The sequence below is a fragment of the Erinaceus europaeus genome, chromosome 12 (assembly GCF_950295315.1).
Source record: "Erinaceus europaeus chromosome 12, mEriEur2.1, whole genome shotgun sequence".
Classification (NCBI taxonomy): domain Eukaryota; kingdom Metazoa; phylum Chordata; class Mammalia; order Eulipotyphla; family Erinaceidae; genus Erinaceus; species Erinaceus europaeus.
This window is the reverse complement of record NC_080173.1, coordinates 12,071,053-12,097,061: the sequence shown is the minus strand read 5'-3', so window position 1 is coordinate 12,097,061 and position 26,009 is coordinate 12,071,053. Positions and strand designations below refer to the sequence as shown.

At 41.9% G+C, this 26,009-nt stretch overlaps 1 protein-coding gene across 1 annotated transcript in view; it reads left to right on the top strand.

The window, feature by feature from the left end:
• Positions 1–26,009, top strand: part of GRB2 (growth factor receptor bound protein 2) — a 78,099-nt gene that overhangs the window by 18,494 nt on the left and 33,596 nt on the right. The window lies entirely within an intron of this gene.

The following is a 26,009-nucleotide window of genomic DNA, read 5'->3' as shown; positions in this document are numbered from 1 at the left end:
ATTAAAAAAAAAAAAAAGAAAAAGAATAAACTTTCGGGATTTGGGCGGTAGCGCGGCAGGTAAGTGCACTTGGCTCAAAGCGCAAGGACCGGGATCCCGGTTCGAACCCCTGGCTCCCCACCTGCAGGGGCGTCGCTTCACAGGTGATGAAGCAGGTCTGCAGGTTTCTATCTTTCTTTCCTCCTCTCTGTCTTCCCCTCCTCTCTCCATTTCTCTCTGTCCTATCCAACAATGATGACATCAACAACAATAATAACTACAACAACAAGGGCAACAAAAAGGAAATAAGTAAATAAGTATAAAAAAAAGTAAACTGTCAAGGAAGTCGGGCAGTAGCACAGCAGGTTAAGTGCATATGGCGCAAGCTCAAGGACCGGCATGAGGATCCGGGTTCTAGCCTCCGGCTCTCACCTGCAGGGGAGTTGCTTCACAAGCGGTGAAGCAGATCTGCAGGTGTCTGTCTTTCTCTCCTCCTCTCTGTCTTCCCCTCCTCTCTCCATTTCTCTCTGTCCTATCCAACAACAATGATAACAACAACAACAATAACTACAACAATAAAAGCAACAAGGGCAACAAAAGGGAATAAATAATTTTTAAAAAGAAATTTAAAAAAGAACAAACTTTCAGGCCTATATGAGACTCCTTTTAAGGGTAAGATGAAAAATAAGCATCCCTGTTTAGTGAAAGGAGTAAGAATGTAAGAATAGTAGTTTTCCTTTGAGGCTTTTCAAGTTTCCCCTCAGTCATTATAATTGAAGTCACAATTAATAACTACCATTTGTAGTGGCTTGGAAAGTAGCACAGCGGTTAAAGCATTAGACTCAGAGCATGAGGTCCCAAGTTCGATCGCTGGTCCTCTCCAGGTGCACCCCACCTGGCTGCCTAGATTATTTCTTTTTTTATATATATTTATTTATTTTCCCTTTTGTTGCCCTTGTTGTTTTATTGTTGTAGTTATTGTTGTTACTGATTTCGTTGTAGTTGGATAGGACAGAGAGAAATGGAGAGAGGAGGGGAAGACAGAGGGGGAGAGAAAGATAGACACCTGCAGACCTGCTTCATCACTTGTGACGCAACTCCCCTGCTGGTGGGGAGCCTGGGGCTGGAACCAGGATCCTTACGCCAGTCCTTAACTGTTGGGAGCAGACAGACCAGAAATGTAAGGTCTCAGATTGTCCAGCCTTGCTTACCTTCCAGATATGGACAGCAGTCGCTGCTTCTACTAAGTGACTTCTTGAACATCCTGTCTAAAGGAAGTCGACCTCAGCAGTGAGAAATAGTCATTTTGCCTTTCTGATGAGAAAAGATGACAGCTTGGCCCCGCCCTGTGGTGGCCAGTGTGTGGAGAAACGGCACTGTCACCTCCTGCTAGTGGAGGTCTGTACCAGTCGTCTTACTAACTTGGGGCTTGATGATAGGTATCAACATCAAATCACCCAGCAATTCCACTCTTAAGAATTCTAAGGGAGCCAGGAGATTACCCTGTCCAGTGAACTATTGCTCTGACCCCTGGTGATGTTTTTATGACCAGAGATATACCATCAGAACTTAGCTCTTTTTTATAAGAAACTGAGACCACAGCACTGCCCTGCCATTTATGGTACTATATTTGCTTTTGCCATTCTGTTTGTTTATTTTGTTTTCTTCAGTGTGTTGCTGGAGATCAAACCAATGCTTTTTGCATGCAAAGCACAGGTGTGTGTGTGTGTGTGTGTGTGTGTGTGTGTGTGTGTGTGTGTGTGTGTGTGTGTAAGTGTAGTCATCACTGGGGGCTTCACAACTCTAGGGCAAGGTAATGTGGGTGCCCTGCAAGAAATCTCTCTTGCTGTCTCACCATAGAGATACATAATAGGTCCTCTTTTTAAAAAAGTCCAAGTAGGGGTCGGGCAGTGGTGTATTAAGTTAAGCACACATAGTAGGGAATGCAAGGACCTGCTCAAGCCCCCAGCTCCTCACCTGCAAGGGGTCACTTCACAAGTGGTGAAGCAGGTCTGCAGATGTCTTTCTGTCTCCCTTTCTATATCCCCTTTCCCCTCTCAATCTCTCTCTGTCCTATCCAGTACAATGGGAAAAATTGGACGCCAGTAGCAGTAGGTTTATAGTGCAGACACCGAGCCCTGGAGATAACCCTGTAAGCAAAAGAAAAAAAGAAAGAAAAGAAACAGTCAAAGTAGGGGGCCAGGTGGTGGCACACCCAGTTGAGCACAGTCATTGCCATACTGGAGGACAATGGAGGTTTGCAATACATATCAACCAGGTTCAAGCCCAACCTTACTAAGCTTACTAAAGGAAACTTCAGTGCTGTGGTCTCTTTCACTCTCTCCCATTGCCTCTCCCTCTCTGTACATTTTAAAAAGGAAAAAGAAAAGAAGAGTAGTAGTGTAACACATACTGAGTGCTTTAGTAGCACAAAGAGGTATTTTACTTGTATTTTTACTCTTTGTTTGCATTTACTGTTTAATGATCCTGTGAAGACATAGGCTGTCAGCCTAATTTTACTCCTCTGGAACCTAATAGTTAAATAACTTGCCTAGTTCCTTGGTTAACATTCAGTCTAGAAGGGACTGGGTGGTAGAACACCTGGTTTAGTGCACACATTACAGTGCGCAGAGACATGGGTTCAATCCCCCAGCCCCCACCTGCAAGAGGAGGGAAGCTTCACAAGTGGGAAAGCAGTGCTGCAGGTGTCTCCTTCTCTGTCCCCCCTCCCCTCTTGATTTTTGTCTCTATCCAAAATAAAAAATAAAATTTGTTTAAGAGTCAGTCTGGACCACGTGGAGTCCAGGTCTCATGTTTGTTTGTTTTGTCACCAGAGCTCTGTCCCAGAACAACTTCACTGCTCCTGGTGGGCTCTTTCCCTCCTTGTTAATTTCATATAGACAGATAGCATATAGCTTATCCATTACCATTTGTTTTTACATCAAAGGCCTCTTTCCGAAGTCTTCTAAAGGGAGCAGTTATTTCAAGTGCATGGATTTCAGGTTACTTTAATTACTTTTATTAAAGCCAAGTCATATTCAAATAGTAAGTAGTTAACATTTTGCATTATTTTACCTTGGTGGCTAGTTTAGCAAGTTAAAGTGGCCAAAGGTTTCTTTCTTTCTTTTTTTAATTATTTATTTATTCCCTTTTGTTGCCCTTGTTTTATTAATGTGGTAGTTATTATTGTTGCTGTTGATGTCATTGTTGTTGGATAGGACAGAGAGATGGAGAGAGGAGGGGATGACACAGGGAGAGAGAAATTTTTTAAATTTTTTTATCTTTATTTATTTATTGGATAGAGACGGACAGACATCAGGAGGGAAAAGGGTGATAGGGAGAGAAACAGAGACAACTGCAATACAGCTTCACCACTGGCAAAACTTTCCCCCTGCAGATGGAGACCTGGGGCATGTTCGATCAACCATGTGCACCATCACTTGGCCCCTTGATTTGTTTCATGTTGCTGAGTTTTAATTTGCTTTTAGATGAGACTTTTTTAAAATTTATTTTCCCTTTTGTTGCCCTTGTTTTTTATTGTTGTAGTTATTATTGTTGTTGTCATTGTTGGATAGGACAGAGAGAAATGGAGAGAGGAGGGGAAGACAGAGACAGGGAAAGAAAGACAGACACCTGCAGACCTGCTTCACTGCCTATGAAGCAACTTTCCTGCAGATGGGGAGCCAGGGCTTGAACCGGGATCCTTATGCTGGTCCTTGCCCTCACACCACGTGCGCTTAACCTGCTGCGCTACCGCCCAACCCCCTAGATGAGTCTTTAGGTCAGAGTTTAGTGTAGTTCAATTTATAATTTATAGAGACTCTTTAAAAAGTGACTGAAAATACTTTTTGAGCAACATCTTAGTCCTTCCAGTGGGTACTATTTCCTTGTCACCTTCTTGTACACACGGAGTGAGAGGCTTTGTAGTATCGTGCTAAAGAGTACATCCTTGAAACTAGGCCCACTTAAAAAAAATTCCAACCCTGCCACTGGCAGATCTGCTGTTACAATCTTGGAAAGACTGTGCTTTGGTTCTCCCGTCTAAATGGGACCAGTCACACCTTTCCGGAGACCCTAGTGAGTACTGAAGAGCGAAAGTACAGTGGCCCCTCCTCATTTGTGCTAGATATGTTCCAAGTCCCCAGTGGATGCCTGAAACCTCATATCCTACTAAGTTGTACATGGACTATGTTATTCCTCATACAGTCAGAGCTATGAGCAAATTTGATTTCTTATATTGGGCACAGGAAGCGGTTAATAATACAATAGTGCTACATATTAAAATATGTCGATAATGACCTCTCAAGATAATTTGTAATATTTTTTAAATATGTAACATTTGTGGACTGTGATTGACCTTGGGTTGCTGAGACCTTGGAGAACTAAACTAGATAAGGGGGAACTAGCATAAAATAGACAGTAATACTAGCTGCCATTAGTTTTGTTAATGTTATTCTGGTGTACAACCTTGATAATAGGATGTCAAGCCAACCCGTCTCAGGTAGCTGTTAAGTCACGTGATTCTACCCATAAAGCTGGCCAGGGTGCTTGTCCTGACATCACCTCAAACTTGGAGCTATTCAAACTTTGTCCCAGAATCCTCCTGAAAGCATGCTATTGGCAAAAGATTGTATGTGAGAGACAGATGTTTTGTTTATGCTTCAACGTCTGTTAGTTTCTGTTAGGATCAATCCTCAAAGCAAAGAGGTGGATTTCTGCACAGCATCCTGTATGGTTCTACTTTTATAGTTTTCTTTGTCTATTTTTTTTTTCAAATAGAGTATTAACTAAATATAAGAGTAGTTAGAATAAACAACCTTTGGGGAAAACTCATTATTGCATATATTCTTTCTTAAAAATATTATTTATTTATGAGAAAGGGAGAGAGAATGATAGCATCACTGCTGTATGGCATATGTATTGCTAGAATGGAACTCAAGACCTCATGCTTAAGGATCCAGTACTTTACACACCGTGCCACCTTGGGGGCTGCTATTAAGAAACCTTTCAATATGTAGAAAGAAGTATCCTCAGTGAGGACCCAGCAGAATGTTCTCTCTTTCTCAGTGTGGAGACTCTGCATGTCCACCACACAATTAAAAGAAATTTAGAAGTGGGAAGTGGGCGGTGGGGCACCTGGTTGAGTGTAGCATTACCATGCACGACGACGCAGGGACTTGAAAAATGATGTACATGAAAAATGTGAACAAAAAAACATTTTAAATAAATGTCCAACTCATTATTATAAAATGTGAAAGGCAGACTCTCCTACCAGAGAAAGTCACTGCTTAGTTTTTCTGTGACTTTCCTTTCAGAAGAAAATACTCAGTAAATATAGCCACAGTTCTACTATGCTCTCCTTTCTAGGTCCAATAAGAAACACAGTTGATCCCTTATTCAAAATTTTAATAATGAAAGTAAAAGGTTACTCCTGTGGGACTTAAGTGTGCTGAACCTCTTTGGAAAACAGCAGTAGCATAGGAAGTATCTTTGCCAGGCCAGTAGAAAAGATGATAATGATTAAGGCTTTTTCGAGATCCCATGTGAAGGTTGAGTCAGAGTAAATCGTGACTTTTCCCAACAATTGTGCTGGGATTGTTCGCGTCAGATATCCATATGAATTTGTGATAAGTGGCTTCACTTAATGTTAGAAGAGGAAGCTAGAACTCAACAGGCCTTTCATTGACACTGGTTATTTCATTAACCTCTTTCTAAATTTAGCCTACTGGTATGGAAAGAATCAATACTCTGTTCTCATTAACTAGAGCTAGTCTCAGTAACCATATTGTATGTTTAGAACTTCTTTTTTTTTAATTGCCACCAAGATTGTCGCTGGGGCTCAGTGCCAGCACTACGAATTCACCACTTCCAGCAGCCACTTTTTCCTTTCTATTTTTTTTCTTCTTTTTTTTAATCTTTATTAGATAGGACAGAGAAATTCAGAGAAGAGGGAGAGATGGGGGGTGGGGAATAGGCACCTGCAGGCCTTTACAGCTCATGAAGCAGCCCTCCTGCAGGGGGCTCAAGCCAGGCTCCTATATGCTTGCTTTGAGCACCTCGTTATAACTGTAACCACTAAAAAATTATTCCCTTGAAAGACTGTAGATCTATTTTTCAAAGATAGCTACCAGGTTGTTGATTGACCTGTATGTAAGATTTCTGCATGTTCTTTCTCTCACTTCACTCTGTCCCTGTTAAAGAATATAAGCTCCCCCACACGGTTGTGCTTTTCGTCTGTTTATGCAGGTAGACTGAAGAAAAATTACTATTCTTGTATCACCTGCATTTCCTTTGGGGTTTTAGATATGAAAGAATAGCCACGTTGGGGCTGGAACTCCAACCATGTGGGAGCACCATGGGCAGCACCACTGGGCTCTCCATGAATAATGGTGGAGCAGCGGCACTTTGGTGTCTGTCTTCTCCCCAACTCCCTCCTATCCCCACCCCCAAGTATAAGAAATGGCCAATTTGAGCCAGGGAGACCCCTCAGTGGTAGTACCTCACATGCTCAGTTTGTTCCTAGGGGAGAGAGGGATAAAAAAGAAAGAGCAACCTCAATTTGATATGAGCTATATAGTATAAGGCTCCAGACAGACTCTGACCCACATAGTCAACGACTGCCACCTCTCCAGATTCAAAGGAGGTCTCGAAACTTTACATCAGGCTCAACCTGACGCTGTTGACTGGCTACGGAAGAAGGGCAAACGCTAGAAGAAGAAGTACTTAAAACTATAAATTTCCTTCTCAATTGTTTAGGTTGCAACCCACAAACTTGGGGTTTGTTTGTTTGTTTCTGAGAGCAAGAGAAAGGAGAGAGATCACAGCCCTGTTCCACCATCCATAGAGCTCTAGTACTAGTAGTGGTGCTGGACCTCAAACCCAGGGCCTCGTGCTTAGTAAAATTTCCTCTATCCAGTGAACTATTACATATCCTGATGCCATCTCATAGTATTTTCTAGTTTACCTTGTTGTTATTGTCACTGTTATATTACTTATTTAATTTCTTCCTTCCTCCCTCCCCCCCCTCCTAGATTGAGACAGAAGGAGTGAGAAAGGCTACCACACTAAAGCTTCCTTCAGAGCAGTGGGGACTGGTCTCAAATCCGGGCTGTGCACATGGCAGAGCAGCACACTGTCCAGTGAGCTATTTTACCAGCCCTATTTTTACTTATCTTGTGAGAGGGAGAGACCAGAGGCCCCTCTGCACTAGCATATGTAGTGCTAGGAAGTAAACTAGTGGGCCTCCGTATGTTTGGTGCTCTCTCTGCTGAGACACTTCCTCTACGCGTCTCTGGGCACTTTTTCCTTGATTCGTTGGTTCTTAAGTCTTTTCTTCATTCCCAGCACTGCTCACCTCTGGCTTATGGTGGTATTGGCAATTGAGCCCGGGACCTGGGAGCCTCAAACATAGAAGTCTTTCGCAGAACCATTATACTGTGTCCCCAGCCCATTGGTTACTTAGAAGCATATTATTTAATTTCCACATATTGGTGGATTTTTCTAGAATTTCTTCTACAGTTGATTTCTATTTCAATTCCATTGTACTTATGGAATATCCTTTGACTTCCATCCTTTTATATTTATTGAGGGTTGTTTTATGGCCTAGCAAACAGTCTGTCATAGAGAATGTTCTGAGTACTCAAGATGAATGTTTTATTATGCTGATGTTGAGTGAAATGTTCTATAGGTGTCTTTTAGGTCTAATTGGTTAATTATTTCCCCCTGATATATCATGGTAATTGTAAAGGTTTGATAGGTTTTTCAGAATACATATTCAGTATCTTGGCGAATCCATAACAAATTGCCACCTGTGTCTTAGACAAACAGCAGTATTCTTACTGCAAACGGTTTAAACTAAAATTTAGTGACACAGGCTCGAAGAGTTGTCTGTAAGTGTACACTGTATGTCCTAAGTGAACACACCTGGATATTGAAAAGGGCTCTGAGATCACTTAAAAGCATTCCTAACTGCTTTGTCCACCCAGACCTGCCTGGCTTACTGAGATCTTCTGTTTCTAACATTAGCAAAGCTTACTGTCAACTCTGAAGAGTTGCTGGAGTTGTCTTAGAATATTTAAACTTGGAGAGTCAATTGCCCTTTAGTGTATTTTGCAGTTATGAAAAAAGAGTCATGCACTTGTTGCTAAGTGTGGCACACTGAAGAGCTTCAAAGTGATGATGACCCTTCTTACTCTTTATATATATATATATTTTTTTTTTTTCTCCATGCCTCCAGGGTTATCACTGGGGCTTGGTGCCTTCACCACGAATCCATTGCTCCTGGAGGCCATTTTTCCTTTTTTTTTTTTTTTTTTTTTTTGCCCTGGTTGATGTTATTATTACTGTTGTTGTTGGATAGGACAGTGAGAAATGGAGACGAGGGGAAGACAGGAGGAGAGAACGACACCTGCAGACCTGCTTCACCACTTGAGAAGCAAACCCCCTGCAGGTGGGGAGCCGGGGGCTCGAGCTGGAAACCTTGCACAGGTCCTTGCGTTTTGCGCCATGTGCACTTAGCCCGCTGTGCTACTGCCCGACCCCTTCTTTTTAAAATAGTTTTAAAATATTTATTCCCTTTTGTTGCCCTTGTTGTTTTATAGTTGTAGTTATTATTATTATTGATGTCATCGTTGTTGAATAGGACAGAGAGAAATGGAGAGAGATGGGGAAGACAGGAGGGAGAGAAAGACAGACACCTGCAGACCTGCTTCACCAACTGTGAAGCGACTCCCCTGCAGGTGGGGAGCTGGGGGCTCGAACCCGCCCAACTCCTTCTTTTGATCTTTTAAATGGTGCTTGGTTTCCATTGGTAACATGTGTTCAACTCCACACCACCTAGCCCTTCCCACTTTTATTTTAATAAGATTGATTTATTTTTAGATGAGAGAGAGAATAGAGACCAGAGCAACACACAGTTCTGGCACAGAAAGTGTCAGGGATGGAACCTGGGCCCTTAAGCAAAAGTAGGGCTGCTTTATGCTGAAACTTTCCATGTATTAAGAATAGCAGGAGCCAGTGTTCTAATAACTTCGGAAATGGAAAGGATTAGGCTTTTATATTCTCCATTACCAGAACACGAATTGTAGCTAATAAACTTGTGTGTTAGCTATAATGGCAAACACCTGAGACCTATTTCCTAGATGTTAGTTTCGAAATGTGACCCTCCATGTGGAGCTACTTACCATCCCCAGTAAATTTGTCTTAAAACATTTTTAGATTAAGAAAAAATAGCATAGATCCCTCATATCTCATACCCAATTTCCTTTATTATTAACTTCTTTTGTTAGTATAGTGCATTTGTTAAAAATTAGTGACTCGGTGTTAATTTTTATTATTTTAGTGGGTGATGCAAAGACCAAAACACTGCTTTGCCATTTACGATGTTCGGTTTGTTTTTGTCTGTCTTCCTTTTATTTTTGTGTGTGGTGCAAGGTATCACATGCAGGGCATATATTCTACCTCTTGAGTCACCTCTCCAGTTCTGATATATTTCTAGTAAGCAAAGTTCATATACTTCTTGTAGTTTTTATTTTACCTAATGTCTGATTTTCTCCCCCACCCCACCCCTTTCCTTCCTTTCTTCCGTCTTCTGTGTGTGTGTGTGTCATTACCAGAGCTGACTTTTTCAGATAGAGAGGGAAAGGTACCGTAACATCTGAGCTTCCTTCAGTGCAGTGGGGATGAGGCTTGAACCTGGGTCTTGTGCATGACAGAGCAAGTACGCTATCTTCATTTCCTAATAGTGGCTTTTCTATTCCAAGTTCCCATTCAGTATATGTGTTGCTTTGTCATCTCTCTTTACACTTATCTTTTTCATATATAACTATTTACATGTTTTAAAATTCAGGACCTCACTTAGGCTAACCATACTTCAGAAGCTTAGCAGCTACCTGTTGCTGGTGGCTGTTGTATTGAATAGTTCAGACATTGGACATTTACATCATCATAGAGTTTTGTTTTGTTTTGTTTTGTTTTGTTTTTAAACAGCCCTGCTGTATAATGTCACCACACAAATAGTGTTTTTGTACTAAAAGTATTTTGGTTTCATTCTGTAATGCCAGAAAGCTTATCTTCCCCTCTCGTTGCAAACCCTTGGTGGTTACTCTGGTCTTTGGCAGTGAGGCAAAGTAGAATGCTACCTCTAGCTAGGAGTAGACTCGGAGTGGGGTTTTCTCTTTGTTGTGAATTCTCCCCAGTCCGCACTACTTCTTTTCCTTGAGAGCCTTAATTTCCCAAACTTCATTCTTTATGGCTCCATACCTTTTCCACCTCTAGCTTGCACAGCCAGGAAGGAACCTATGCGCCAACGTTGTGTCTCTTCCAGTGAAAGTTGAAGGAGTGGAGGGTTTCTCATGGAAGAGCCCTCGGGTGACCAGTCAGATGTTGTCAGAGTAGAGTGCTGCCTTTTCTAATTTGGGTTTCTTGTGTCATTGGATGTGTAATGTGGTCTTGAGCTAAATGTGCAGACAGCAGCATCTAGGCACATCGAGAGAGCAGAGGCAGCATTTCTTTGAATTCTGCAAAACCATAATTATTATGTTTTCTTTTCAGAATTCTGTTTTACGTAAAGAATCTTAGGCAAAGTCTTGCTAGTATTATAGTCATTTTGATTCTTTGTGTTAACTCGCACCAGAATTCCTCACAGTTTAATAGCCTCACCCAAAAACCTATAGTTTTTCATGGATAAAAATTTTTGCTAGCAATGTCAACTAACAGGTCAGCTAAATTTTGATGGCTACATCGAGACATGGTTTGGTCAACATTCAGTTTGTTGCCGTTTCCCTGATGGAGGCAGGGCAGGGGAAGCTAGGTGCCAGGCACCTAAGCTAGGACCTCATCTACAGGTGGGGTTTGTGCTGTGGCCAACACAGAGCTATTTCACACCATCTGATCTTCTGTTACCATTATTCCTTTCCTCTGCGATAGCCTGGACTACTGTCCCTTCTTCCCTCGCTTCTTAGAGTAAAACTGAGACCCAAAAGTTTGTCTTGTTTTCCAGAAGGAAAACACCCCAGGTGCACCTCCGCAGCTCTTAAGCGCCATTGTGTGCGTCTGGCCCCGTTCTGTTTCAGTTTCCTCAAATCTCAGTGGGCTTCTCTGTCTCAGCATTAGTGCACAGGGTCTCACAGTGTGTTAGCTTGTATTAGAATCAGGACGCTCTGAAACCTGCAGCAACCCCATCCAGCTAAGCATGAGTCAGACTCCTAGTTGATACTGCCGTTGTTACCTGACATGCCCTCTTCTGAGGTCAGGCTGGGTTCTTATGTTGCCTTAGCTCCTTTTCTGCTTATTTCGGTACTACAGACCAGAAATGGGAACTTTGGAATTTCTGTTGTAGTTTCATTCCCTTATTCTTTGCTATCACCTTGGTTAGATTGCGGCGACTTTTCCTTTGAGTTTTTGTAAAGCACAATTTCACTTAACTATTTAAGTGATTTAAAAGATTTTCAATTATTTTTGTCCCTAGGGCTACATTGCCCTGGGCTGACCTTTTCAGATAGGAGATGATGGGAAGGACGGGGGAAGAACACACCAGCACCAAAGCTTCCTCCGGCATGGTAGGGGCTGGCCTCTACCAGTGCTGCGTGCATGACAAAGCGAACACATACGACCCAAGAGAGCTATTTCCTGGCCCAATCAGGTCTATTTTTAAGTTGCTTTTCGGGAGTCGGGCTGTAGCGCAGCGGGTTAAGCGCAGGTGGCGCAAAGCACAAGGACCGGCATAAGGATCCCGGTTCGAACCCCGGCTCCCCACCTGCAGGGGAGTCGCTTCACAGGCGGTGAAGCAGGTCTGCAGGTGTCTGTCTTTCTCTCCCCCTCTGTCTTCCCCTTCTCTCTCCATTTCTCTCTGTCCTATCCAACAACGACAACAACAACAATAACTGCAACAATAAAACAACAAGGGCAACAAAAGGGAATAAATAAATTAAATAAATACTAAAAATAAATAAATAAAATTAAGTTGCTTTTCAGAAACAGTCACAGCTCTACCACTGTGCCTCTTCCCGGGTTGCTCCACCAAAAAAACTTTTAAAAGATGTATTTTATTTATTCCACACAGAAAAAGTGACAGACATCAGAGCAGTACACTTTGGTATATTAGGTTAGGGGGATCAAATTTGAGACCTCATGCTTACAAGTCTAGAGCTCTACTGAACCTCATCCCCGGCTGCTCCACCAGTTTTTGTCTGTCTGTTTCTTCATCACTTACTTTCTACTCATGGTACACTTTTATTTCAGGTAGGCCATACATATATGTGTGAAATATTTTAATACAAGGTTCTAAACACCTTGGCTTTGAATTTATTCTTTATCCTTGATGTATTTTAAAAACAAGTACAAAGAGTAGTTTGAAGTTGTCCTGATGATTTGTTCTAGTTTACATAGTCAGTAAATCTCATAGCCTTAGAGACACCGTCAAAGAGCGTTTGAGCAGAAGACCAGGATATAGGAAGAGGGATCTTATCAAATGTTCTTTTGAATACATTTTGCTGCTGAAAGTGAGATGGTTTAGAGCAAAGAATTACTTCTTATTTTTCGAGCTTTGCCAAAACACTTGCTTACAAGTAACTGAACTCTCACTATGTCCCTGTGTTTCCAGGGACACTATCTGACCTCTTGGTAGCAACACAGCAATGACTGGTGACATGCTTGGCGGTGCCAAAGACCTGTAGCCAACCTGGAATGAGTCCAGACTGAACAAGATACTGAAATCAGAATAATGAAGTGAGGCAGATCTCTCTTACAGAGTCTGAAAAGTCTTCATAGAAAAGTAATGGGGGTAGATAGCATAATGATTATACAAAGGGTGTCTCATGGGCTCTGAGGTCCCAGGTTCAATCCCCATACCACCATAATCCAGAGCTGAGCAGTGCTCTGGTAAAAAATAAATAAGTAATAAGAAAGAAAGAAAGAAAGAAAGAAAGAAAGAAAGAAAGAAAGAAAGAAAGAAAGAAAGAAAGAAAATGTAGGCAGATCTGACAAGCTTCTTAAAAATTTGCCCATAGACTGACATTTCACTTCTTTTAGGCCCTGAATAGTGAAATTTTGTCAAGAAGGTATTGAGAGCTGTTTAAATTTGCATCTGCTCTTGGAGTATAAGCATCCCGTGATAAACTTGAAGCTTAAAGTATTGACCTGTGTTAACCTCCTAGCCTGTTGATACTGAATGTTTCATTTGCATCTTTCAATGGAACCCCACATCAGTCATTGACTAGATAGGAGATGATCCAAGCCTCAGTTTTAAACACTCCTGGACTTTGAGTGCCTTCTCATTAGTAATATAATGGTTCGCGTTCTGGGTAAATAATGTTACCCTTCAAGCAGTGAAGTACCTGTGTTTTGGGCTCTTTCTAGTAGTGGTAGACACACAAGAGAGTTAACAAGTATGTTCCTAAGCACCCACTCTGTCAGGACATATACTGTTTTTAAAAGACATTAACTAGAATCAGAAAATTTGCCTATGACCAACCCATACCAGTCCACCATCCTAGCTCAAATCCTACACTATGATTAACCAGTTGAACTTGTAAGAACCAAAAATAAATTGTATTATTTCTTGGTATAAAGTTGATCAGAATCTTTAAACAGTAAAAGCACAGCATATGGCTCTTTATGCCTTCTGAAATTTCTGTCTTCCATTTATGGCTTTGTGTACAAAGAAACCTTTGGCTTTGCTAGGACCTAAGGTACTACTTCTGTTTCAAGTTAAAATAAGTTAAATTGTTTTTACATATATCTTTTGAGCTCTGAGAAATATTTGATGGTGTGTATGTGTCAAACCAAGACCTTGGGTAGTCGGGCAGTAGCGCAGCAGGTTAAGCACACGTGGCACAAAGTGCAAGGACCGGTGTAAGGATCCCGGTTCGAGCTCCCAGCTCCCCACCTGCAGGGGAGTTGCTTCACAAGCGGTGAAGCAGGTCTGCAGGTTTCTTTCTTTCCTCCTCTCTGTCCCCCCTCCTCTCTCAGTTTCTCTCTGTCCTATCCAACAACAGCAACAGTAATAATAATAATAACCACAACAGTGATAAAACAACAAGGGCAACAAAAGGGGAAAAATGGCCTCCAGGAGCAGTGGATTCATGGTGCAGGCACTGAGCCCCAGCAATAACCCTGGAGGGGAAAAACAAAACAAAGCAACCAAGACCTGGCACATGTGCAGTTCACTGCCTCAGGATGCCTTTTCTTTCTGAGACGGGCGATGGGCTGCAGCATAGAACTTCTGGTGCCATAGCACCTTGTGTTGTGTTGTGTTGTGGTTGTGGAGCCTAGCCCACCACATGGCGAGCCAGGGACACACCTACCCGGTAAGCGCTAGCCCTAGTGGTAAGTTGATATAAAATGAAGACGATAGGGAGTCAGGCTGTAGCACAGTGGGTTAAGCGCAGGTGAGGCAAAGCACAAGGACCGGCCGGCATAAGGATCCCGGTTTGAGCCCCGGCTCCCCACCTGCAGGGGAGTTGCTTCACAGGCGGTGAAGCAGGTCTGCAGGTGTCTATCTTTCTCTCCTCCTCTCTGTCTTCCCCTCCTCTCTCCATTTCTCTGTCCTATCCAGCTATGACAACAACAATAATAACTACAACAATAAAACAACAAGGGCAACAAAGGGAATAAATAAATAAAATAAATATTAAAAAAGTAAATAAATTTAAAAAATAATAAAATGAAGACGATAATAATACATTGCTAAGATTCTCTTTTCATATGTCATGTATAGGTCAGTCAGCAAACTTTGGAATCTGTGCCAGAGACAGTCTCAGTCTACTAGGAACTTAAGAGTCAGATGTGATGCTCTTTAAGCCTGTGAAATAATTTGTGAAGAAAACAGTTACATGAAACTGTTTAAACACTGATTGAGAGATTTTTTTTTTTTTTCCTCCAGGGTTATTGCTGGGCTCGGTGCCTGCACCATGAATCCACCGCTCCTGGAGGCCATTTTCCCCCCTTTTTGTTGCCCTAGTTGTTGCAGCCTCGTTGCGGTTATCATTGCCATTGTTGACATTGCTTTGTTGTTGGATAGGACAGAGAGAAATGGAGAGAGGAGGGGAAGACAGAGAGAGAGGGGAGAGAAAGATAGACACCTCCAGACCTGCTCCACCGCCCGTGAAGCGACTCCCCTGCAGGTGGGGAGCCGGGGGCTTGAACCGGGATCCTTACGCCGGTCCCTGTGCTTTGCGCCACATGCGCTTAACCCACTGAGCCACCGCCCGACTCCCTGATTGAGAGAATTTATAGTAAGAGTATCAGATGTAGTAAACGTATGCTCTAGTTTTGGGCTTAAGATATTGTCCCATACTATATGAAATGGTAGCTACCATCTGAATAGGAAGAGCTTTTTAGGTGGGAGGACACAGGAGTACAGAGGTGGGTTTGAGCGTGGAGTTATCTTACTAAAGTAAAATTTTATGTGGATTAAGAAAATGAGCTCCTATCGAGCTTGTATAGTCTTGGAAGCCAGGCAGATAATGTACCAGGTACTTCGCCTGCTCTGTAATCCTCCAACAGCTCATGAAAGCATTTTCAAATATGTTAACAGATACTTTAGGTTAAGTAAGTTGTGTAAGTTAGCTAATCGGTGGAAGGACAGATATTTGAGCATAATTTGAAACAGTTCAGATTTTGAAATATATGCAGATCAAAAGGCATTTGCCTTGACAAAGCAGGCAGCAGCAGTGTTTTCTAAAAGGTTCTGGAACAGTGAGTTTACCAAAACCGTGTCTTAGAAAGATTACTTTGAGTACTGTGGGTTAAAGTGGGGGAAGATTAGAAGCACGACGTGGCATCAGAATGAAGAGCCCAGGCTGGAGCCAGACCGTCTGGGATCAGACTTGCAGTCATGCTATTTATCATGAGTGTGACATTGGGCAAGTTTTTAAACTTTGTGCCAAAGTTTCCTCATTGGTAAAAAAAAAAAAGGGGGGGGGAGTAATAGTAATACTTTATCAGATTGTTGTAGTGATTAAATTATTGCAATATGTAAGCAGTTTTGTTGCAGGAGAGTTGATGAAATAAGTTCATGGGAATGGGGAAGAGTCAAATCCTTGTAACAGGTGCTACAAGGGAATAAATAATTGGGCAAGACATGCAGTTGACTTGCAGGGACTTTTAATTTTAATTTTTTTTTTAATTTTATTTATTTTCCCTTTCGTTGCCCTTGTTGTCTTTTCATTGTTGTAGTAGTTATTGTTGTTATAGATGTTGTCATTGTTAGAACAGAGAGAAATGGAGAGAGGGGGAGAGAAAGACAGACACCTGCAGACCTGCTTCACCGCCTGTGAAGTGACTGCGCTACAGGTGGGGAGCCAGGAGCTTGAACCAGGATCCTTATGCCAGTCCTTGCGCTTTGAGCCACATACGCTTAACCCACTGCACTACCGCCTGACTCCCAGACTTTTAATTTTTAGAGTTATGTTTAAGAGAGGGAAAGACACCGACCGAGAGACTGAGACTAAAGTGTTATGGTCAGAATAGGAAATGGGGTTCATACCTAGAACCTCTGAGTCATAAAGCATACATTCTACCACTGGACTCCCTCAGACGAGCATGTGGAAAATGAGCACTTTGAGGCTGGAGAGATCTTGGTACATTAACAGAGATGGGAATGAGCTTTCTGGTAGGGAGATGAGATTGAATGCCAAACCTCACATAGGAAGAGACTTGATTAAAACTATTGTGGGGGGGTCGGGTGGTAGTACAGTGGATTAAGCACACACAAAGCGCAGGGTCTGGCATAAGGATCCCAGTTCGAGCTCCCCTGTTTCCCCACCTGCAGGGGGGAGGGGTTGCTTCACAAGTAGTGAAGCAGGTCTGCAGGTTGTCTTTCTCTCATCCTCTCTATCTTCCCCTCTCCTCTCCATTTCTCTCTGTCCTATGCAATAACGTTAAACAAGGGCAACCAAAAGGGGAAAAAAATAGCCTCCGGGAGCAGTGGATTCGTGGTGCAGGCACCAAGCCCCAGCAATAACCCTGGAGACAATATATATATATGAGAGTTAGAATTAGCCCACTTCTGAATAAATAATAGCAGGGCTGAATTAATTTGTCTAAAAGTAGCTTCTTGCATCTTCCACAGCAGAAAGTCTTAACATCAAGAAACTCATGTTTACCCATGAGACTTACTGTTCTGACTCTTGTCTCACTGTCATTAGAGTCATGGATAGGAGTAGGAGCCTTTGTGATAAATGGTAGGTTTCATTTTTGTCAGTTTTCTAAATTGGTTACAATACAATCACATTTGAAATTGTATCTGTGATTTCTTGTAAGAACAACGTGGTCCTGTAAGTGAAAGATTCAAGTGAGAGCCCCTGTAGTTCAAGTACTGAAGTGTTGATACTTTTGAAGACCTTCAAGTACTGAAACCTTGTGTTAATTTTACATTCCTCATTAGCCCGTTAATGCTCCCCTGTGCTTCATTTGGTGGGTTTAGGAAAAGCTTTTTGACTGGGCTAAAGTGATTTCTGCTTTTTAAAAAAAAAAGTTTATATAAGCAGATTAATGAAAACCAGACATTCTTCCCCAAGTCCAGTGGAGAAGGGACTGTTAGCAGCGCTGACATTTGTCTAGGGGAAGTTATATAGAGGAAGTTCTGGCTTCTATTTCATCAGAGTGCTGTCCACACGTGATTCCGCAACCCTGCAATACAGTCAAAGTGTAACTAGAAATACATTTCTCCACTTATGACTACTCATTTTTTTAGATTTATTTAATTTAGGGCGTGTGTCTTTTTTTAAATATTTATTTATTCCCTTTTTTGTTGCCCTTAGTTTTATTGTTATAGTGATTACTGTTGTAGTTATTATATGTAGTTATTATCATTGTTAGGACAGAGAGAAATGGAGAGAGGAGGGGAAGACAGAGAAGGGGAGAGAAAGACAGACACCTGGAGACCTGCTTCACTGCCTGTGAAGTGACTCCTCTGCAGGTGGGAAGCCGGGGGCTCGAACCAGGATCCTTACGCTGGTCCTTTTGCCTTGCACCACCTGCACTTAACCTGCTACACTGCCGCCGGACTCCCCAGATCTATTTAATTTATGATAGACAGACAGACAGACCGATGGACAGACCGACCCACCACAGCACCAAAGCTTCTTCCAGTGCAGTGGGAAGGGGGAGGTCAGATTCAAATCAAACCTTTTTTAAAAAATTATCTTTATTTATTTATTGGATAGAGACAGCCAGAAATCAAGAAGGAAGGGGGAGATAGAGAGAGACAGACATCTGAAGTCCTGCTTCACCGCTCGCAAAGCTTTCCCCCTGCAGGTGTGGACCAGGGGCTTGAACCCGGGTCCTTGTGCTCTATAACGTGTGCTCAACCAGGTGCGCCACCGCCTGGCCCCCCACATACAGTTCTTCACATCACCATAAACCAGAGTTAAGCAGTATACTGGCTGGGGAAATGGTTCAGCCAGAGAAATAGTAATTTGGATTTGCACACCTGAGACTTCCAGTTTGATCTCTAGCACCATGTGTACTGATAAGGTATACTGGCATGCATATATATATATATATATATATATATATATATATATATATATATACACACACACACACACACACACATGCACCATGTGTACTGATAAGGTATACTGGCATGCATATATATATATATATATATATATACACACACACAGCACCATGTGTACTGATAAGGTATACTGGCATGCATATATATATATATATATATATATATATATATATACACACACACACACACATATATATATGTATATATGCATATTTTCACATATACTGGTATATGTGAAACTCTCTATTTCATATGAAATAAATATTTTCCATTTATCTGTTGCTTGCAAATAGCAGACTGCTACTCACACTGTGTACATGTTGGTATGCATTAACCTGACTAATCAAAAAGTTCAGGGCTGGATAAAAACAGACAGGACTTGGTTGGAGTTCTAACTGAGCATCTCCATGACTTTGTTTTTGTAGCTATGCCTTGTTTACTTGTCAGCTTTGTTCTAAAGCTGATTTCCCTTATGATCAATATAAGTAACGCCTCTGACACCTTCAGCAGGAGGTGACATACTAATTTTAGTGGGAAAGGGAAGTGTGTGCTTTCTACTTTGAGCAAAAATCCTGAGATTCGGACTGATTGCTTCAGTAACCAAAGACCAAAGCCATTAGTATGGATTAAGGGAGATAAGACTTGCCTTGGGAGCTTTGCTTGGAGGTCAGTCACACCCAGACCTCATGACTGCTGGCATCCAGGGGTAATAAAGCTTGAGACAGCCCATTGTCTGCTCCACCCAATGCTATTATAAACTCTTAGTAAATAGCGATTGCAACAGCTGCAGAGTGGCGCATACAAATGTACCAGAATTAATCGGACCTCTCCACTGCTATCGCACATTATATAGAATATCTTCTTTTCCTACCCACCATTTAAAGAATGTGGAGGTGAACATTCTTACTTTAATTTTTATGTTTTCTAATCAGAGGTGTTTTAAGGAAAAGCAAGATTTTATACCTAAGTAGATGTGTGTTAAAAGGGGGAGAAGGGGAAATAACCGAAAGCTGTCAACGTGCTTTTATAGTATAGTTTTGTAGCTAGTTGAGTGGTAGAGTCTTGGGAGGATGGTTGGTTTTGGTTTCAGTGTGTTGAGTAAGATCTGCTCATCTTTTTGATGCTCCTGAACAATCCCTGTGTACTCACTATTTATTCTTAAAGACTTTGTTTTCTTTTTTCTTTTTATATTTATTCCTTTTTGTTGCTTTTTTGTTTTATTGTTGTAGTAATTATTATTGATGTCGTTGTTGTTGGATAGGACAGAGAGAAATGGAGAGAGGAGGGGAAGAGAAAGATAGACACCCGTAGACCTGCTTCATCGCTTGTGAAGCAACTCCCCTGTAGGTGGGGAGCCAGGAGCTCGAGCCAGGATCCTTACTCTGGTCCTCACGCTTTGCACCATCTGTGCTTAACCCGCTGCGCTATCGCCCGACTCCCTTAAGACTCTGATTGTAAAGGCAGTGCTTTTTCCCCCTGTCACTCATTTTCTTTCTTACCCCTGCAGTTTCATTGAACTATGATTTGAACTTTTTTTTTTTTTTACTTTGTTATAGAAGGTACCTGATGTTCCTTTTCACATCTGGTCACTATCACAGTTGTTAAAGCAACATCTTACCAGAATAGCATGTCTCTCTGTCCCCTTTGTTTAACATCTATTACAAATGTGTAGCTGGGCAGAGGAGATAGTCAAATTACTCACTTCCATGCCTGAGGCTTTGGGGTCCCAGGTTCAATCCCCTCCACCCCACCAGAACTAGAATTGCAGTGCTCTGTTTAAAAACAAACAAACAAAACATCTAATTTATTCTGAATAAAAGGATAGTTTAATTTTCTGTACCACTAATTACGACAAAGTAGGATTTAGGATTTCTTTGACACCAGGTTCTTGTCCAGGAAGATTTAAATGCTAGAGGTTTTTTTTTCTCCCCCCCCCCCATTTGTTTTTGAGACAGCTCAGAGGGAGAGATCTGGTGTAAGATGAGCCTTTCACTTCGGCCCCCTTCATGGACTCATTCCCAGTTTAAATGTAAGCATCTGGGTGGGCAGCAGATGGAGAGCTGCAGTGGGATTGGTATCAGACACCTGCCACTTGTGAAGCTCACATAGTCTCAGTATAGCAATGCTTTGATACTGGAACCGCCAGGGAATGTCCTAAAAATAAAATGAGGAGCAGAGGAGAAGCTTAGGAGATTAGTTCCATGTTACTTTTCCTTCATGGCCTGCTAGCAGAAGGTTGGATATTAGGCTCAAAACAGCCAGATAAAGCTAATTTTAAGGGAGTCAGGCGGTAGCGCGGCCCGTTAAGCGCAGGTGGCACAAAGTACAAGAACCAGCGTAAGGATCCTGGCTCCCCACCTGCAGGGGAGTCGCTTCACAGGCGGTGAAGCAGGTCTGCAGGTGTCTGTCTTTCTCTCCCCTCTCTAGCTTCCCCTTCTCTCTCCATTTCTCTCTGTCCTATCCAACAACAATGACAATGATATTAACTACAACAATAAAAACTACAAGGGCAACCAAAAGGGAGTAAATAAATAAATAAATAAATACAGGGAGTCGGGCTGTAGCGCAGTGGGTTAAGCGCAGGTGGCACAAAGCACAAGGACCGGCATAAGGATCCCGGCTCGAACCCCGGCTCCCCACCTGCAGGGGAGTTGCTTCACAAGCGGTGGAGCAGGTCTGCAGGTGTCTTATCTTTCTCTCCCCCTCTCTGTCTTCTTCCTCCTCCTCTCCATTTCTCTCTGTCCTATCCAACAACAATGACAACAATAATAACTACAACAATAAAACAACAAGGGCAACAAAAGGAAGTAAATAAATATATTAAAAAACAAGGGCAACAAAATGGGAATAAATAAATATTTAAAAATAAATAAAGCTAATTTTAATACTTTCAAACAGCCCTACCTTCGAAAAAAAAAAAAGGGGGGGTGAGTAGTGGCATACCTGGTTGAGTGCACATGTTAAAATGCTCAAGGACTCAAGGACCCAGGTTCGAGCCCCTGCTCCCCACTTTTGTGAGTAGTGAAGCAGGGCTGCAGGTGTCTCTGTCTCACTCCCTCTCTGTCTTCCCTTTCCCTCTTGATTCCTGGCTGTCTCTATCCAATTAATAAATAAAGTAATAAAAATATTTTAAAGAAGTTATTCCCTTTGAAAATTGACTTGAATAAATGAAGTAGTTGGTAGTTTAGTAGTTGTTGTTGTTATTGTTGTTGTCGACCCCCCCCCCCCCAATCCTGATGAACTGCCGTTTCCGTTTGGCTGGTTTTCCTGCCTGGAGAGAAAGGAAAGATTGGGCTAGGGACCAGAGGCTTGTACTAAGGTGGTTTAGAGTCATTCTGTTATTCTGAGTTCGTTGTCCATAGTATTCTTAATCTGAAATGGCTATTCTACTTCAACTGCTGAAAGTATAAAACCCTAATAAAGTCTCTATCTAGATCACTTTATGAGTGTTGGTAAGAAGCAGTGTGGAGAGCACCCTTTAGGAAGTCTGTTAGGGAAAGTGTAAAAGAACGCATGAGGAGTACTTCAAAAACACATAAGCCAGACAGTAGCGCTCCTGGTTAAATGCTCACATTACAGTGCACAAGGATGCAGGTTCGAGCCCCTAGTCCACACTTGCAGGGGGAAAGCTTTACGAGTGGTAAAGCAGGACTGCAGGTGTCTCTCTGTCTCCCCCACCCTCTTGATTTCTGGCTGTCTCTATCCAATAAATTAAAATATTTTAAAAGTATTTTTAAAAGAAAGAAAAAAAAAAGATGGGCCCTTAAATTCGTCAGGCTTGAGTTCTAGTCCTACTTTTTCCACTTAAAAGAATCAGTATCTCTTGGAAATCTATCCAGGAGAATCTCTTGGGTTAACTCTTTAGCACATTATGATGCCTTTCTGGCACATGTGCCAAGTCAGCTGTGTCTTTGTGTTTGTTAGCTGATTTGCTCCTACGACAAACTTTTAAAAGTCAGAGTTGTGATTTCTTCATAAAAATGAGACTTGCTAAAGCATTTTTTGCAAATATAAGCATTCTTTACCTGCATTGTATGCTTGTAGTCCCAGGACAGTGGTCAAAGCAAATACTGTCCTGTACAGTCCATAGTTTTCCAAAGTGAAAAATATATTTCAAAGAGAAAACTGTAACAGAAGCTACCATGATTATTGGAAATGATTGTCATAGAACCTTGCTGATTTTAGAATTTTTTTTTAAGATTAAAATTTTTTTTTTTTTTATCTTTAAGGATAGAAACAGTCAGAAATCATGTGGCACCAAGAGCAAGGACTGGTGTAAGGATCCTGGTTTGAGCCCCTGGCTCTTTACCTGCAGGGGAGTCACTTCACAGGCGGTGAAGCAGGTCTGCAGGTGTCTTTCTCTTTCTTCCCCCTCTGTCTCCCCTCCTCTCTCCATTTCTCTCTGTCCTGACAATGACAACATCAACAACAATAATAACTACAACAGTAAAAAAGACAAGGGCAACAAAAGGGGAAATAAATAAGTATTAAATCAATAAAAGTATAGGATTTAAGAAACAGAAATCAAAAGGGTGGGGGGAATAGAGAGAGAGACACCTGCAGCCCTGCTTCACCACTTGTGAAGCTTTTCCCCTGCAGGTGGGGACCAGGGGTTCGAGCCTGGGTCCTTGTGCACTGTCACATGTGCGCTCAACCAGGTGTGCCACTGCCTGGCCCCTGATTTTAGAATTCTGTAAGTGGGAGGGGGACCTGCAGTTATTGCTTAGTGACCAAAGAAGATAATTCAGGTGTTCAGAACCTCTGAGAACAGTTGCTTGAGTCTTAATGTTAGAAACTAGGACATATGGTTCAAACCCCCAGCTCCCCACCTGCAAGGGGTCGCTTGGCAAGCAGTGAAGCTGGTCTGCAGATATCTTTCTCTCCCCCTCTCTGTCTTCCCCATCTCTCTCAATTTCTCTCTGTCCTATCCAACAACAGCAACAATAACAATGACAACCACATGAGCTACAAAATGAGAAAAATAGCCTCCAGGAGCAGTGGATCCTAGTGCTGGCACAGAGCCCCCGCAATAAGCCTGGAGGCAAAAAAGAAAAGAAAAGAAAAGAAACTAGGACATATATGTGATGGAAAATAATCTCCCTTCCCCCTTAACAAACAAAAAGCTCTCCATCCAGGAAGAGTATAAAGCATGGTGTCCAAAACAGGTTCTCCCCTGGCTCCTGTACCAGCCTTTTCCTTTCCTTCAGTTACCCAACTCAAGCAGATTGAGATTTATTTTTTCCCCTTCCTCTCCTCCAAATGAGAAAGCCTTTGGTTTTTTAACTACAGTACTTTATTTGGCTGTCAGTATTTATCACACTAGTAATTGGCTGATCTTGGCTGGAGGTGGGGGGCTGTTCTGCCCTTTTAAAGTTTGGCCCACACACCATTGTGTTTAGGTACCCACACAGGAGCAGAGGCAAGCTGGCTGGATTTTGAACGCAAATGCATGATACTGTGGGTGGGAGCCTGTATAGTTTTAGAATGTTTTAAGGCAAGACAACACTGTGTACCTAATAGGGTCATTGGAATAAACTTTACAACAGAAAGAACTTTGGTTTCTGATTTTCTTGGTCCTTCATCTAGTAATTTCAGACACAAGAACAGGGACAATGTGAAAATTATCCAGTGTGTATGCCCATAACTTCCTGGTAAAAACACATTTATAGAAATATTTGCTTATTCCCAGATTGTTAAGACTGCCCAGATATGTGTTCTGAATGATTTAGTGGTGTATGACCTGGATCTTGCATTCTCAAAAGGTTGGTGGGTGAAGGGTGGGAAGTACCTTGTTTGTGCATAGAACATGTAAATAAATGCATACCCCGTATACCTGTGGTGTCAGAACTTCATTGAGGTGGTGATATATACTTCTTTTAAGATTTATTTATTAACATAGGCAAGAACCAGAGCATCGTTCTGGCACTGCCAGGAATTGAACTTGGAATTTTGTGCTTGACAGTCCACTACTTTATCCACTGTGTCACCCCCTCCCCCAGGTTACACTGATGATTTATTTTGAAGGCTGAGATATTTGGGCTACTTCATTTGAACACTAGTTGGGACATCCCCTCCCCCATCCTTCGGAGCTACAAGAACCCCAGTAGATAGTAAGAAAGCATATATATATTTTTTCTTCCTATGATACATACTTGTAGTAAAATTTAATTTCTAGAGTACAAAATCCCAGTAATAACTAATAATAAATAGAACAGATATATTATAGTAAAAGTTATATATAGTTCCCCTGCACCAGGGGAACTATATATAACTCCCCCTCCTTCCCTTCATCCCTCCCGCCCTTCCTCTCTCCCTTCCTCCCTCCTTTCCTTTCTTCCTCCCTCCCTCCCTCCCTCCCTCCCTCCCTCCCTCCCTCCCTCCCTCCCTTTTCTCTTCTTTTACTAGAGCACTGCTTAGCTCTGGCTTATGGTGTGAAGGATTGAACCTGGGACTTTGGAGCCTCAGGCAGAAGAGTCTGCGTAAACATGATGCTATCTATCCCTGCCCCAGATCTCAGTTTTCTTTTCATTCTGCTCTACCTTCTGTTTGTGTCAGGACCATTTTGATTGTGCCGACCTATATGGTTATAATGATGGCACTTTGCTGTTCTTTGTGAACTGATGCTAAGTTTGACCCTCAGTGCATGGGTGGAAACTATATTTGTGTGTGTTCTTAAGGATTGTTCTGTGTAAGCCTTCTAAAATGAGGTAATTACTTTCCCTGTGTGACTTCAGATACTAGGCTTTATAGTAGGAAAATAGATTGGAAATTTCCCTAAAATCCCATCTGGTCCTTTGATTTTTTTTTTTTTTCTTTATTTTAGTGTGAAGGGTTTATAATTATCAGGATTTGTTCCAAGCACATATAAAACTGGTTCCTGTTGTCCAGAATTATCTTTCTAAGGTGTGTGTGTGTGTGTGTGTGTGTGTGTGTGTGTGTGTGTGTGTGTGTGTGTTTTACACACAAAGTAGTTGCAATGTTTTGAAACCATGTTTTTGAGCTTTAAGCTCTTGAGGTATTTGCTTAAAAACCAGGCATAAGTATTTATTATGTAATCATCACTTTCCTCATTTGCATTTGGGAGGTAGTTTATCCTTTCCTATAAAAACTAGAATATTTTTATAATGTTCTTTTTATCCAACAGGGACTTTTCTTAGCGAGACAAACTATCTAACAATTACTGAATACCCTTGAGGATACCAAGATTAGTAGGTGAGGCCTCTGCCCTCTAGAAGAGAAATAATTATGATAGGCTGAGACAAGTATGAGGTTAGAACTGGAATAGCAATACAAAGTTCCGTGGTGGCAAAGAGGAAGTAGCCCTCATGTTAAGTCTTGAGTCTGCCATTTTAAGCAGAGGGGACAGTATACACTAAGTCGGGGGGGGGGGGATTTGTGTTGACTATCGAGTAGCAACTTAGAATAATTTTACTATTGTTGGAACCAGGAATTTAAGACAAGAAATAACAGGAAGGTAGGAGTGGAGAGTTAATCAAGGAAAGGCAGG